Raw genomic sequence first — 15,000 nt, forward strand, 5'->3', positions numbered from 1 at the left:
TAGTAGCAATAATCAGTCAATTTGATCGGTTGTTGCATGTGGAGGATTATTACCATGATAATTACCAAATCATTGCCAACGCACAAATAGATAAAATCATCAGCGAAACTATTTGCAGATTGATTGATGCCTTGCAGAGTCATAGTTATTTTTTAACAATAATCATAACAATGTAAATGTTTTGAAATATGACTGAATTATTCGCAGAACATCGCTACCTTGATAATTGTCATCGTAATTGTTATTTGACCGTTATTTATTAAATTATATCTCAATAATTTCGAAGAAATTATTTATATATTTGACTAATTTAAAATCAATACTGGAACAGTTGCTAACAGTTATTACTGGAACCTTTTACGTAAAATCATAATTAGAAGTTATTTGAAGACAGTTTTCAAAATCCTTCGCGAAAATTCATGGGAAAGGCAGTTATTTTCAGAAAATCCTTGGTAAGTCATTTTTGAAAAATTATCATTAATTATTTTATAGAAAATCGTTGTTAATACATTTACAAGAAATAATGACTAGGACAGTCTTCAAGAGAATCATTTACGCAAAATCAAGAGTAAGATCATACTGACTTATAGTTTTTTTTATAGTATTTTTGTTAAGATAATTCTTGACAGATGAGTGACATTAATCAGAAACACCTTCGTTCTGAAGAAACTTAACCTTCAGGCCACTTATCGCCAGTCAAGTCTTAGAGATCGATAAGAACTACGATAACGATAACATTTATCTCTGAGAGTACTATGTGTCACATTGCTGATAAGATCTCCTCGTTCATGTATTTTTCCTCGAATATTTTCAGAAATGACAGATGGTTAATGTCTTCATAAATACAATTTTTCTTTGCGTCCAGTTGGGAGTGACACGTCCCCTGTCATAGTCAGCTGTTGGTAGTTGTTCATTTTGTCCTTCGTTCGTCTTTCTAACTGAAAATAATTCGCTTGTGATGTGAAACAAATGCCATGTCCACATGAAACAGATCAATGATTTGATTTTCTTCTCCGCCTGTCACGTGAATCTCAGCATCCTTATCTAGGGAATATTCGAGAAGAGGAGAAGAAACTAGTGCATGTGAGAAGTCATGCCTGATGTAAACACCGCCGGCTATAGTAGCATCCTGAACGTTCGAAAAGACACATCCCATCCATTATGAGAACCGTGTGAACTCACGAGGTCTTGAAACTTGACCTTGAAGTTTTCTGAAGACCTCTGGATTAAAGCTCTGGTAACGTTTACTCCATGTGTGGGCTAGGGGGACCTTTGGGGGTTCCCTTAGCAGGGGGAGATGAGAGAAGGGGACTGTAGGGGATAACGGGAAGGAGAGAAAAAAGAGATAGATGATAACGACCGGCATGGAGGAGGAATATTAGGAGAGAGGAAACCCAATGACTAGATTGTCAGGCGTCGGAGGGTGGAGGCATTCGCGATGGAAAGATGGGCATCTTCAATTTTGATTTTTGATTGCTTTAGTCAATAAGTTAAAGGCTGGAATGAGGGGAAAATTAAATACAATATTGTGTTGAAGAAAATGTAGAATTGACACAGGAGAGGACAATCATCAAAGAAAACGCGGCCAGAAGGAAGAGATGAGGTAATTCCCTCATCTAGTCTTACACATCTCGACAGATGTCAGACACATGGGAGATTTTTGGTTAGATCCAAATGCTCTCGACGCTTTCGTGAGGAACTTCAAACAAACAGCGGAATGGCATTCCTCAGACGCCAGTTTCAAAGGCAAGATGTTGTTTTAAGCTTCCTCGTGCTGACTTAAGGCTCGTTCAACATTATGGTATCGTTTAATTTGTTATTTCTTGTTCTCCACTAAAAGCCACCGAAAGCTCTTTTCCCGTTTTCTTTATCATAGTTGCTCCCTCTCACTGAAGTTGAATTCTCCTTAAATTTGCAGTTTGTATTTAGGACGCAAAGTTTGGTCTTGCATTTTAGGTCAGCTGATCAACTCCTGAATCCTTTCTGTTAAGTGTCCTTATTTAAGGATACTCTCAAGCATGTTTCCCTTTTCCTTCCTGTCGTATCATTCGACTATTTTATTCATCTCTCTTAATTCATACTTACGGCTAATTACTGATGAATGTGTTTTTTGCATTTTGTTTTTACTTTATTTCAATCCCTTTTTTTTTATTTTCAACCAAGTAAACAGAAAAATCAGAAAAATCTGAAAAAGTTTGTTAGGGTATTCTTTGATAATTGACCGATTGTCAGTTTACGTGTATTATTATGATAACAATACAGAACAGAAAAGAAATTATAACAATAAGCGCAAGTCACAATTAGTTAAAGATATGTTTTCATCATACAATTCCAGTTCTCTACTTCTCTGTTACTTTCTTTTACTCAAAAACACACGTTCCTTAATTTATCAAGCATATCCCGGTCGCCACTTTATTTATAATTAATAAACTAAGCTATAAAGCTGAGATGGTTGTACAGTAAATGGTGCCGCTGTAATACTGCATTATGCCTTCGTTATTTTAGGCTGATTGTTAAGATGTAAACGACAGCAATGGCTAAGAAATGATTAGCCCACAAAACAAATTTTGAATTCATTCCTCAACTATTCAATTTATTCTTCAACCTTTCAGTTCAAATATATATCTTACAATTTTATCTACTCTCCTGATTAGTCTATTCCTATATAAAATTACTCGTCTGTAATATAGAGACCAAAATCATATCTTAAATTTTTCCATACATGTTCATCTGCTTCCCTGGTGTCTACTTCGGTTTGCTATGACATTATTGCTTTGGGAAGGTTTAACCGTATGATAAATGACCATCATCGTTTTTAAAAGAAATTAGTTCAACAATATATTCATACTCACACATAACATACACGCGCACGCACGCACACGCACACACACACACACACACACACATATATATATATATATATATATATATATATATATATATATATATATATATATATATATATATATATATATATGTGTATATGTATATATGAATATATTCCATATCTTATATATCAAGCTGACAGTCGGACAATGTACGTATGTATGTATGTATATTCACTATAGACGGCGAGACTACAGGACCGAACTGAACCCAAGTCAGACCATATGTAGATTTTATATGAGATTGTTTTAAGCCGCGTACCGTTTTGATCCGGATATCCGCCCATGCTATCTTCTTTATCATTATTCATAGAGAAATAAAGACGGCATTAATCTGATAGAACGTTTCACGAGGATTCCAAAAATGCTCTTATTTTTCTTCTACGACGAAAAATAACGATGATACTAGGGGATGGCTTTTAGCTGGGTACTGTATTGATCCAATTATCCGGCCGGATATCCGGCCATGCTAACTTCTTTAATATTAGTTGCAGATAAAAAATTAGAACATTATTCTGATAGAAATTTTCACGAGGGTTCCAAATATGCTCTTCCTTTTCTTCTACGAAGAAAATTACCGATGATATTACGGTTCAAACAATGACGACCTACAGTTGCCCGCTGTCAGGTGCTAGCCGGCTCCAAGTGTAATATATTACAAACAACATTGTTATATCCATATATATATATATATATATATATATATATATATATATATTATATATATTTATATATATATATATTTCTACGTGTGTGTGTAGTATACATAACATATGGAGTATCTTCCATATTAGCTAAAATTCATGAAATCCTTGTCATGCATTATCCTTGAATTCTCGCTTCCTTTGCCTGTAACATAAATTTTTTAATTGCGAAAACAAAAATTCAGTTTCAGTTTCCTTTTTCGTTTAATCCCGATTCCATAAAGTTTTTCATCTAATAAATCGAAGTTAACATGGCACTACGCGATCGTATTTGATTCATTTCTTTCTCGTGAGATTTTGGAAAGTTCCCCCACCGCCATCATATACCTGCGACGTCTCCAGATGTAAACAATCCCCTTCTTCTTCTTCTTCTTCTTCTTCTCGAGATTCGAGGTATTTGAGTCACATGATGTTTTGACCGCCGTGACGGGAGAAGATGACACTCACCAAAGGCAACACATGGCTTGTCTGGAAGCCATCATCAGGTGCAAGAAAAGGTCTCGCTCTCATGCGCCCAGGTCCTTCTCAGAATGGCTGGCCGTTCGTATAGACGTTCTCAAGACTTCGACTTCTAAGAAGGGTGACTTCGAGAAGCTCTAAAGGCCGACATTCTTAAAACGGCAACTTTACAATGCTGGCCATTTTAAGATGTTCTGGAGAGAGGATAGCAAGTCAGATGTTCATACGATTGACAGATTCCAGATGACGTTGTTTTTTTATATTCTGGATTCTTATTTGGTAATTTTTCTAGGCATTCTGTTTATCTATACCTAATAATAAGACCCATTTCTAGATGTAAAAAGCATTATTTATTTTTCTGTTTAAGGCAGTCGTTTCAAGACGAATCTGTCATACCACATTGTTGTTGGGACTATTGACTGCATCAGTTGACCGTCATTACCATCGATCGAATATTTTCAAACGTTTTTGAAAACGACCTTTTGTCTCAAGCTCAGAAGGTTATAGACTCTTTAAGGACAAAATGCATCCTTTAAATTTTGTCGAAAAGCTAAGAAATGTTAATGAAACTGGTACTAGACGTTCTAAAAGTCGCTAACTTCTAAAAATTTGAGAACAGGTCTTCTGTATTGAACAAATGTTTTTGTCAGTAACTTCTGCTGCCACAACCAGCCTTGAGAAGGAAGGATAGTAGTCAAAGACTTCACAATAAATGTCAGCCTATTCCTACGTTTTTTTCATAAATACAACTCCCGTTGGCATGCCTTGATCCGACGAGGTCAAATTCCGACACTCTTATGTTACTGTCATCTTTGACAGTTTTAGCACACTAATAATAATCATAATTTTTCTTTCAACGTAGGCAATGCACAATGGCAAGATGTGCACATGAACATTTTAAGTTTTTCAATTATATTTTTTTGCTTTTTATTTTTTATTTATTTTTCTTTTAATGCCGTTTTATTTCAGGTACACGATTCACAAATCGTTATGTGGTTCTTGGTATTATTTCTTTATCCTAATGAGACTTTAGATGATGTTTCATGGAATATGCTTCTTTTAGTTATGATGATATAATGATAATAATTTTTATTATTTCAACGTAGGGCAACTCACAATACAAAACGCGTTCATGAATATTTAAAGTTTTTGTTAATTTATAATATTTACTTTTAGTTTACTTTCCATCTGCGAATTTTTCATTTTTCAGTTTTATAGTTTTTTTTCATTTCCAAAACACGATTTGCAAGTCTTAATGTGGTTCATTTAGTTTGTTCTGAACTTCTCCTTATTGTGGTTATTTATTTATCGATAGTAATAATAATAATAATAATAATAATAATAATAATAATAATAATAATAATAATAATAATAATAATAATAATAATAATAATAATAATTAGCAGTAAGGGAAGAACTAATAGATTATGATGATGAGAATCAGGATTATTTGCAGGGAGAAGGATAATAATTAGTAATTTAAGTATTGCTTACAATATTTCTTCCACTACATATACGATATTTTTATCTATATACCATTAAAGAAGTCTAGACCTATTGCATCAAGATCTGGACATGAATTCAAACCCTGAGACTTTTAAGCTAAAATCATTTTTGATAATTGTTTTCTTCAAATTTTGTCTGCAGGTATTGTATGGACAACCGTTCTCTCTCTCTCTCTCTCTCTCTCTCTCTCTCTCTCTCTCTCTCATTCGTATGTTTATCCCGTTTCCGCACTGACTTCCAGTTCCTATAATTCTCCGTATCATTGTTTTTTTTTTATTTTTTTTTTTTTATTTTTTTTCGGTTGGTATTGCTTTGGAAATCGTCCCCCCCCCCCCCCCCTCTCTCTCTCTCTCTCTCTCTCTCTCTCTCTCTCTCTCTCTCTCTCTCTCTCTCTCTCTCTCGTGTGTTTACCCTTTTCCTCACCGATTTCCAAATCCTATAATTCTCCGTACATTGTGCAAGAAACGTTTCCTTTGCAAGCAGTCATCAAACGAATTACAGTTAAACCGTAAAACGACCTCAGTTATAACATAACTGTGAGACGTTCCACACCCCGTCCTTATCCTGCGGGGATTTTACCTGTGTCCTACAGCCTGTCCTTTCCCTGAGAACCAGGATCCTCCCACCTGCTTGAGAACGCCCTTGAAGGTTTGATTGACTCCCTGCAACGACATACAGATGACATATGCGCGTTTAGCTTATATGGTGTAGATGAGTTGGATACACGTTCATTTTGCTTTCAGGGAGCAGTTGATACTGGTTGCTTGCAAACGCTCGCACTCACGCACACATAAACATTTGACATTCGAAAAATTTATGTGGGTATTTTACCAACGTTACTGTATGTTTACATCAAGGGAGAAACGTATTCATAACGAAAGGGACATCGTTCATGCCAATGATTTTGTCTTATTTCTCTGGAAACAAAGAATATTCAGTCAAAAATGTGTTTTAGCTGCTTAACGAAAGGGTCGTCTTTCGGGACAATCGTTTTGTCTAATTTCTTCGAAAACAAAGAACATTTAGCCACTGGCGTGACTAATATACTTATTTTGGATGTTTCTTAAGGACACTGTTTTTCTCTTCTTCTTCATCGCCTTCTTCTCCTTCCTCTTCCTCTTCTTCTTCTTCTTCTTCCTCTTTCTTTGTTTTCTTCTTTTTCTTGTATTCAAAGACGGTGATGTAAAAATTCTTTTCTATTTTTCAGCTTACGCAAGAGACTCAAATTGACAGGCTGAAAAAAAGGTAAAGTAATTTTTAGGCTTTATTCATTTTAGATTAACAGCTATGAGAGAGAGAGAGAGAGAGAAAGAGAGAGAGAGAGAGAGAGAGAGAGAGAGAGAATCGAAGACCGTGGCGGGTCATCTTACAAGCACATGGAACCAAACCAGATCCTTTAATAAATCCACACGTGACTTATCATGGCTGATCTCTCTCTCTCTCTCTCTCTCTCTCTCTCTCTCTCTCTCTCTCTCTGTCCGCTTCCGTTTTGCTAATGTATGGCATCTAGAATATACTCTCTAGGGGTATTTCTCTGAGTTCGTAATACTAGAAAAGATCTAGAAGTTTGTTCTATGAGGTTCAAGAAATGATACTGAGTTATATATATCACTGAAAAAACATCACATATTTACATTGATGTGATCAAAAATTCATTCTTAATAGCAGACAATAGGTGCCGAAAACCAAAAATTACATATTGATTTTTAAATTTTCAACATTAAATATTCACTCTTAATTGGGTGATGAAACTACATACTAAAACAAAATTCGTCTTGTAAAATAGAAAAAAAAGTGTTTACCCCCAAAAATAATATATGTTTACCTTCCAGACCATTCAAATTGGGATCCAGAATTTGTGCCATGGAGTCTTTCATTTTGAAGCCTGGCATCAAGTTATAGTTTAATGGTGCAAATATTCAGAAAATATTAACATGTGAAATGCTGTGCGTATCCATGTACTTCCATTATGAGTCGTCTTAAATTGTGAGATCATGCTGAGCGAAATATTTCCATCTTTTTAGTGCTTTATCGCTTACTCGGGGAGTAAACCTACATACTACTTTGTTGTTGTTGTTGTTGTTGTTCTTGTTGTTGTTGTTGGTGGGGGGTTAGGAAACGACTATGAAAAAGCCTAAAAAGGCCTGAAAAAGTGTTTCCCATTGAGTTAAACATACAGGAATTTTAGCATAGGAAATTTCTGATTTATATATCTGAATGAAAATGTAAAAAATAAATAACGTGCATGTTAAACAGTACAGGACATTTCTTTCTGATAAGATGTAGCGTATTTATTTTAATTTTCGTTGGTGAAGCAACGTGTTATTTGACTGTCGATTTTAGCCCGCGCCCGAGTAAGCTGGAGGTCGGATTGTACTTTATTTTCAAATTCACTCTATATCCTACTTCCTCCCCCACTCCTACCCTCTCCCATCCACCTCTTATTCTCGAGATCTCGGGTCTGTGAATAATGACGACTAATATTATCATTATTATTGTTATATTAACTGGAGATGAATCATTACAATTTATCACCAAACAGAGCCCATCAGGTCACAGTCCATGTGTCGCAGTGGAAGAGCCATCATATATATATTCGACACCTGATGAAAAGTACTGATATTCGGCCCCCTCTCTCATTTCATCCATCCTCTCTCTCTCTCTCTCTCTCTCTCTCTCTCTCTCTCTCTCTCTCTCTCTCTCTCATTTCAGTCCTGGGTTTGCTCTTGATGTGATATGGAAATTTACTTAATTCTACAGGTCTTCTCTCTCTCTCTCTCTCTCAACATTTGGGTAAAACTTACTCTCAAAATTTGCACAATGAATATAAAGGTAAACTGATTCTCTCTCTCTCTCTCTCTCTCTCTCTCTCTCTCTCTCTCTCTCTCAACATTTGGGTAAAACTTACTCTCAAAATTTGCACAATGAATATAAAGGTAAACTGATCTCTCTCTCTCTCTCTCTCTCTCTCTCTCTCTCTCTCTCTCTCTCTCAACATTTGGGTAAAACTTACTCTCAAAATTTGCATAATGAATATAAAGCTAAAATTATTCTCTCTCTCTCTCTCTCTCAGAATTTTGTGTAAAAACTAACTCTCAAAATATGCTTAATGAATATAGGGGTAAAAAGACTCTCTCTCTCTCTCTCTCTCTCTCTCTCTCTCTCTCTTACCAGACGTGAGTATTCAGAACCCATTCAAAATGCATGCCATCAAAACGGTAGGACCTCGAAGAGGTAATCCTCACACCCACCATTCATAAGATGCTCATTAGATACTAGATACATTCTCTCTCTCTCTCTCTCTCTCTCTCTCTCTCTCTCTCTTTCATTTACGACCTCCCCACCCCAACCCCCAACCCGCATGGCGCCCGCATTCTTGACCACAGATTATCTTGATAGGACATAGTCGCCCGTACGCCCAAAGTCTCAAGTGTTCCCACCCACTTCGGCTCGAATTGGAAGGGTGGGAAAGAGACGCAATCGTACTTTCATTTTGTTTTGGAGAGCAGCTCTCTCTCTCTCTCTCTCTCTCTCTCTCTCTCTCTCTCTCTCTCGTTTATAAATGTCATCAGTCAAGTTAATTTGATGAAAACTATAAGCCAAAAGAAAGTAGGTCATCAATCTGATGAAAACTATAAATAAAAACGAAAGTAGGTCTATGGAATTTCAATAATCCTGAACACTTACGAGACGGAGATGGGCAAATTGGTGGACACTGTAACTAGGCCTATCTAAAGATGAAAGAATATGAAATATTTTTTCTGGTTTGTATATTATAACGTATTAATGTAAATACAAAGCTTGGAGTTAGGGTAATACCGTCTCGAAATTTCGTTCATTTATCCTGTTGGGTTCATTGGCCGTAGATTATCATTGTTACACACAGGAAAAAATTACTAATGCAAGTGGATAAACATTGCGTTTTAGTACTTCGAATGACTGAATGTATCTGAAAGTCTAGAGAATTATAGATAGAATTCATTAGAATATTATGTATGAATATATATTTCCATAAGTTTTGCTCTATGCAAAACTACTTTTTCAAAATCAGGGTCTCTAGAAGTGTTATTTTTTGTATTGTATTTTCTAACAAACGACTAAATTCTGTTACACCAAATCCGTTAAATATGGCGCAGAAACATTCCAAATCATTTCATTAAACTAATTAAACTATCCTTAGAAACTGTTACGTAATTTCAAATTGATTCTAAATCAAGAATGACATTCATAAGATTTACATCCCCTTGTAATGTGGATACTTGAACTTCGGAAGACAAGCACCAGACTGTAACGTTTCTCTTGGTATCAAGTCCTGAAAATGGAAGCTAACATGACCTGACTTTGACCTCAAGTTTGACCTTGTCAGTAGCGGCAGCACGGGTCGCATGCAACGGGTATTCTGGGAACGGAACCGGAAGGAAGAAAACGGATCTGAAGCAATTCACTTGAGGGGAAACTGCCCTGATTCATGTTTCCCGTTTCTCCTTCGACAGTGAACATTAGCCAATGATTGTCTTTCAGACTTCTCAGCAATTATTGAGTTTGAAAGACATTCGTAGCACTTTTCACAACAGAGCTATGAAACTGGTAAGGTAACCTTTCGATTTTGATAGAGAATGCATTGTCTAGTTAATGGAGGTCAAAGGAAAATGTGTCAGAAAAGCAAGTACAAGTTATTTCGCTGAGGATTACGAAACCTTTGCTTTCCAAGGTCTTGCGAGGCAATGCATTTAATCCAGTATTCGTAGGACTTCATATGTGGAATAGTAAGCGCGAAAATAAGAATTATATTAAAATTTCATACGAGCTTAAAAGATCAATCATTTGTTAGAATAACAGAGGTTATGCTGACATTAGCACACACATACACAAACACATTTGTACACACATAACCTATGTTATATATATATATATATACACACACACATATATATAGCTATATATATAGATATGTGTGTGTGTACATAGCGTGTGCGAGTATGTTTGTGTATTTGTATGCTAATGTCAGCATAACTTCTGCTACTCTAACAAATGACTGGCCTTTGAAGTTTGTGTGATGTTTAGATATAATTCGTAGTTTCCGTCTTAATAGCAGCCTTTGTACTTGCTGCACACACGCATATGTGTGTGTGTGTGTGTGTGTGTGTTGGTGTATAAGCTACAGTGCTACACTGTATGACCGTACTCCCAACATTCACCCAGGCCCAAGTGCAACCTTTGGTTCTAACGATAAACGGGTCACCGAGGAAAAACACGCCAAGAACCGTATGGATTAGGCGACCGAGTAAACAGATCGGCTCCGTTGATAAGCGAATTCGAAACTTGCTTATCATGTTCGCGGCCGTTTATGGTGGGTATCACACGCAGATACAACTCTCTTCCTCATGCCCCGATTGGCCTTCGGGTTAAGTGCTTCCTTCTGTACCCGGACACCTGTATCTCTCTCTCTCTCTCTCTCTCTCTCTCTCTCAGCGTTTGGGATGCCCTCAGTGCGCTGGGCATTTCCCAGGAGTCCCGGGACCCTGCGCTAATACACTCTGTTAACAACGCTAACCCGTAGTCCCATCCTACCCTACCCCGGACCTTGGCCTAGATACATACCCAGTCCGAGTACTCCTCTGCCACAGGCCCTCGTCCAGGGGGACCCAGGTATACCATTCAGATACCCACCCCTCCTAGGATACCAGATGCTCCACTCCTGGATGATAAATTTATACCCACGGCGCCCTTTGATTTCCGCTTCCCAAATGCCCCAATTATAAATATAACATCGCCCCCAACCCCCACCCCCACCCGCCCCTCAAACGTATTACAGTCCCGCAAAGTAAAACCCTGACCTTTACTCTATACCCAGTACTGCAGGTACCTTATCATAAACCCCAATATGGTCCCCATACCCAAAGCAGGATGCCCCTATACCCCCCCTAGAGACATCCCCCTCCTCCTCCTCCTCCCCGGCCAACAGATGCCTCAATCAACAACATCAACAACTTCACTATTATCACATTCCCAGCTCCTTGACCCTGCACTTGACCCCGCCTGACCCGAGACGCGCCGACGATTGACCCCCGTGATCCGAGCAGCTGTTTTTGGTACTTCCGGATTGGATGCCTTGGAGTGGCCCAGGTGGTCGGATACTGGACCTGACTTCCGAAGCAAACAACTGTCATTTTGGGCTTTGCTCATTTGTCTCATTATTTCATTATTCAAGTATATTCCTCATCTTGATACTGTTGGATACAAATGGCTTCATTCATTCAATAGAAGATGTGGTTTTTGCCTTCATAGCCTATATATATATATATATATATATATATATATATATATATATATATATATATATATATATGTGTGTGTGTGTGTGTGGGTGTGTGTGTGTTGTGTGTGTGTGCGTGTGTGTGTGTGTGTGTGTGTGTGTGTGTGTGGTTTGTGTGTGTGTATTTTAATTGGGATAATTAGCTCGTTACCTATTCGAATTATCAGATGTCTTGATTGCCTTGATGCTATTTGATATTCATTATTTTAAAATAATTCAGTAGATGCCATCAGCAATTTAATTGGAGTTATACTTGCAGCTAGATATCTTGCTTTTACTTTCATTACCGCCATTATCATGTTTATTGTATTTATCAATATGTTTCTAAACTGTTAGATTTGTACTGAATCATTATCATCATCACTATCAGTATGTTATATTTTTCGTGTGTTTTTAGAAAATTCAACCTTAGTTTTTTATTTGTACTTCTTCAGTAATATCATCATCATGGTTATTAGCGAAGTTGTAGTTATTGTTATTAATGTAACACAAACTCAGAGGGAAATGAAAAAGATGCTTTTACTGAAAGTAATATAATACCATATACTTAAGTCAAGCATATAAAGCAAAACACTGAGTTGTTCAAACCAGATGTCACAAGTAAGAGATATTTTAATTCAATTTAATTTTTTTGTTATTTATTAATTTTTATTTTCATTTATTTTATTTTATTTTTTATTTATTATTATTATTCTTTTTTTTGAAGGAGCGCCCGAGATTTTTTTTATTTTTATTTTCACATTCTATGATACTGGCATCTGCCATGAGTAAGTTCCACGTAAACAAACCATTCAACTTCTTCTTTGTGTTTTTCGTGTTTGTCTTAGATCCATCACACGTAGCCCCACCTCTTAACATTTTGACATCCTTTTCAAAACTTCATCCATTCACATGGATGGCTGGCTGATATATAAGCTGTGTGCCAAGCCCGAAAGTAACCCGAAACAGACCCATAACGGAGAGACCTAAAACACAGACCCATAACGGAGCCCCATAGCAGACCCACGGTGATCTTTCGACCCGAGGGATTATATACTACCCATGGCCCACTTGGGCGTATCTCTAGACCTTGGCATATCCACTCGCTATAAATCTACGCAGACAGACAGAGTCCTTCAACTTTCTTTCAGTGTCCGTGTGAATTAATACCACTCACTTACTTCGATTTCGTGGACTGAATTCACACAGACTCCTTTCATTCGGCGTCACCTGCTCGCAATGCTGATCGGCGATTTCAAGTGTCTCTCGAATCTGGCGTAACTTCATCTTCCGAAAGTGTATGTGAGATGCACGGTCTAGTGGCAGTGGGATGTGGCTTGTGTTTGCGTGTGTGTGTGCGTATGTGTCGGTGTGCAGGGAATGTATCGGTTCAGACGAACAAGGCGAGTGGTTTATCCAGTTAAGGAAATACAACGTTTACTCTGATACGGATTCTTGAAGATGACAATTTGCGAGCGGCTGCCAAGGCGATACATTGAATAAACAAAGCTACCTGCGAAGGCAACGGGGGAAAAACTATAATAACCTGCCTTCTATATCAACGAAATAAGATTTTGATGACTTAACAAGAGCCAAGTTCGCTGAAATAAAGATCGTTTTCATTTTTAAACAATCGTTTCCCCAATCATTTTTGATAATAAAGACGCTCACGAAAAGTAATTAACTTCGCAAACTAGTAATTCTACCCGTACTTGATTGAGAAATCTCATTTATACTGTTAACAAATTACGTGGAAACAAATGGGCACGACTTGTTAACAACGGTTGAATGATTACGCAACACTACAGGCCCAGGGCATGTTCTCAGTACCCTGTTAACGAAATTCTTGAGACCTGAGAATATGACTCACATGGCCGTTGGGATTTCGTGTACCACTTTTTCACGTCCAGTTTTTGTAACGTCTTACTCTCTTCCTTCTTAGAACTTCAATTTATTGTTGTTTATTTGGTTGTCGGTACCATATTACTTCATTAGGTTTAGTACAGCTCCATTCATATAGGACAATATACGAGAAATTTCATTGATGTTTTTAAATATGGCGATCGTAACTCATTCAGCTTCTCAAAATTTAGTACTACCGGTTCAATGGCCGTGTTGATATTGAAGATATTACTTGGAGGAGCCTCCAGTAAAGTCAGTAAAACAATATTGCACGCTCGCACTGTCATGTGCAAAGACGGTTACAAAAAAGGCACAGAGAGAGAGAGAGAGAGAGAACATAGAGAGAGAAGAGGAGAGAGAGAAGAGAGAGAGAGAGAGAGGAGGAGGGGGGCGGGGGGCAGGGTGGCTGGTGTTGGGTGGGCGGTGTCTTGATCACCTAAAACCCGAGGAAGAAAAAGAATGTGAAACAGGTGTCTTAATGTTGGAAGTGGTTTTGCAGATGGATTCCTCAACGTGGTCAAAGGAAAAGTGGGTGGATGGGGCATGGGGTGGGTTTATGTACGTGATGGTAGTGGGAGGGTAGAGGGTAGAGGAGAGGTAAGAGGGCTGGAGAGGGAAAAGTAGGAGGGGATTGTGGGGGGCGAGAGGATAAGGTTAGTTGAAGAACGGAAAAAAATCGAGGACATACAAAACGTTCTAAAGTTCCCACGGTCAGAGACTCCACTACAGTCCATAGGCCGAAGAGCAATGCAATGGTCGTGCTGGCAAGGATTATTGTCCTCCAACCCTACTTATCCATGACCTGGAAAAAAAATACATTTCCTACTTATCTCGGCACGTTTTATCGTGACAAAAAAAGTATTAATAAAAAGAGTTCTAAGTGATCACAGTGTTTAGAGTTTTTCTGAGCACATGGGGATATGATTTTAGAATCCATGGGTGCACCTTTGTGATTCGTATGAAAAATGATGCACTGTTAGAATGTTGTGCATTCTCATGGATTCTTTTCAGAGTTGCTGTCGTAAACTGATCGAAAAATATTCTCAAGTAACTGGTACTTTTTGGAAGAGACAAATTATATCTAATACAATCAGTGCTTTATCTTTTAATATTGATTAGCAGAGATTCTCAAGTAACCAGTACTTTATGGAAGAGACATAAATTATATCTAATACAATCAGTCTTTTATCTTTTAATACAGACTAGCAGAGATGCAACGAGCTAACTGAGAAATATTTGAAATAATATT

The 15,000-nt window shown here is 37.4% G+C and overlaps 1 protein-coding gene across 7 annotated transcripts in view; it reads left to right on the plus strand.

Annotated features, from left to right (window-relative positions):
- Positions 1-15,000, plus strand: part of LOC135210868 (D-ribitol-5-phosphate cytidylyltransferase-like) — a 579,267-nt gene that overhangs the window by 540,568 nt on the left and 23,699 nt on the right. For 2 of the 7 annotated variants that reach the window (XM_064243778.1, XM_064243777.1), the window contains one exon: positions 6,762-6,799. The exons of 4 other annotated variants lie outside the window; for them this stretch is intronic. The gene's annotated coding sequence lies outside the window, so the exon portion shown is untranslated. Of the gene's footprint in view, positions 1-6,096; positions 6,203-6,761; positions 6,800-15,000 lie in introns of those variants that run through there. One more of the 7 variants, XM_064243779.1, reaches the window with a different exon arrangement.

The sequence above is a fragment of the Macrobrachium nipponense genome, chromosome 4, assembly GCF_015104395.2.
Source record: "Macrobrachium nipponense isolate FS-2020 chromosome 4, ASM1510439v2, whole genome shotgun sequence".
NCBI classification, from domain to species: Eukaryota; Metazoa; Arthropoda; class Malacostraca; order Decapoda; family Palaemonidae; genus Macrobrachium; species Macrobrachium nipponense.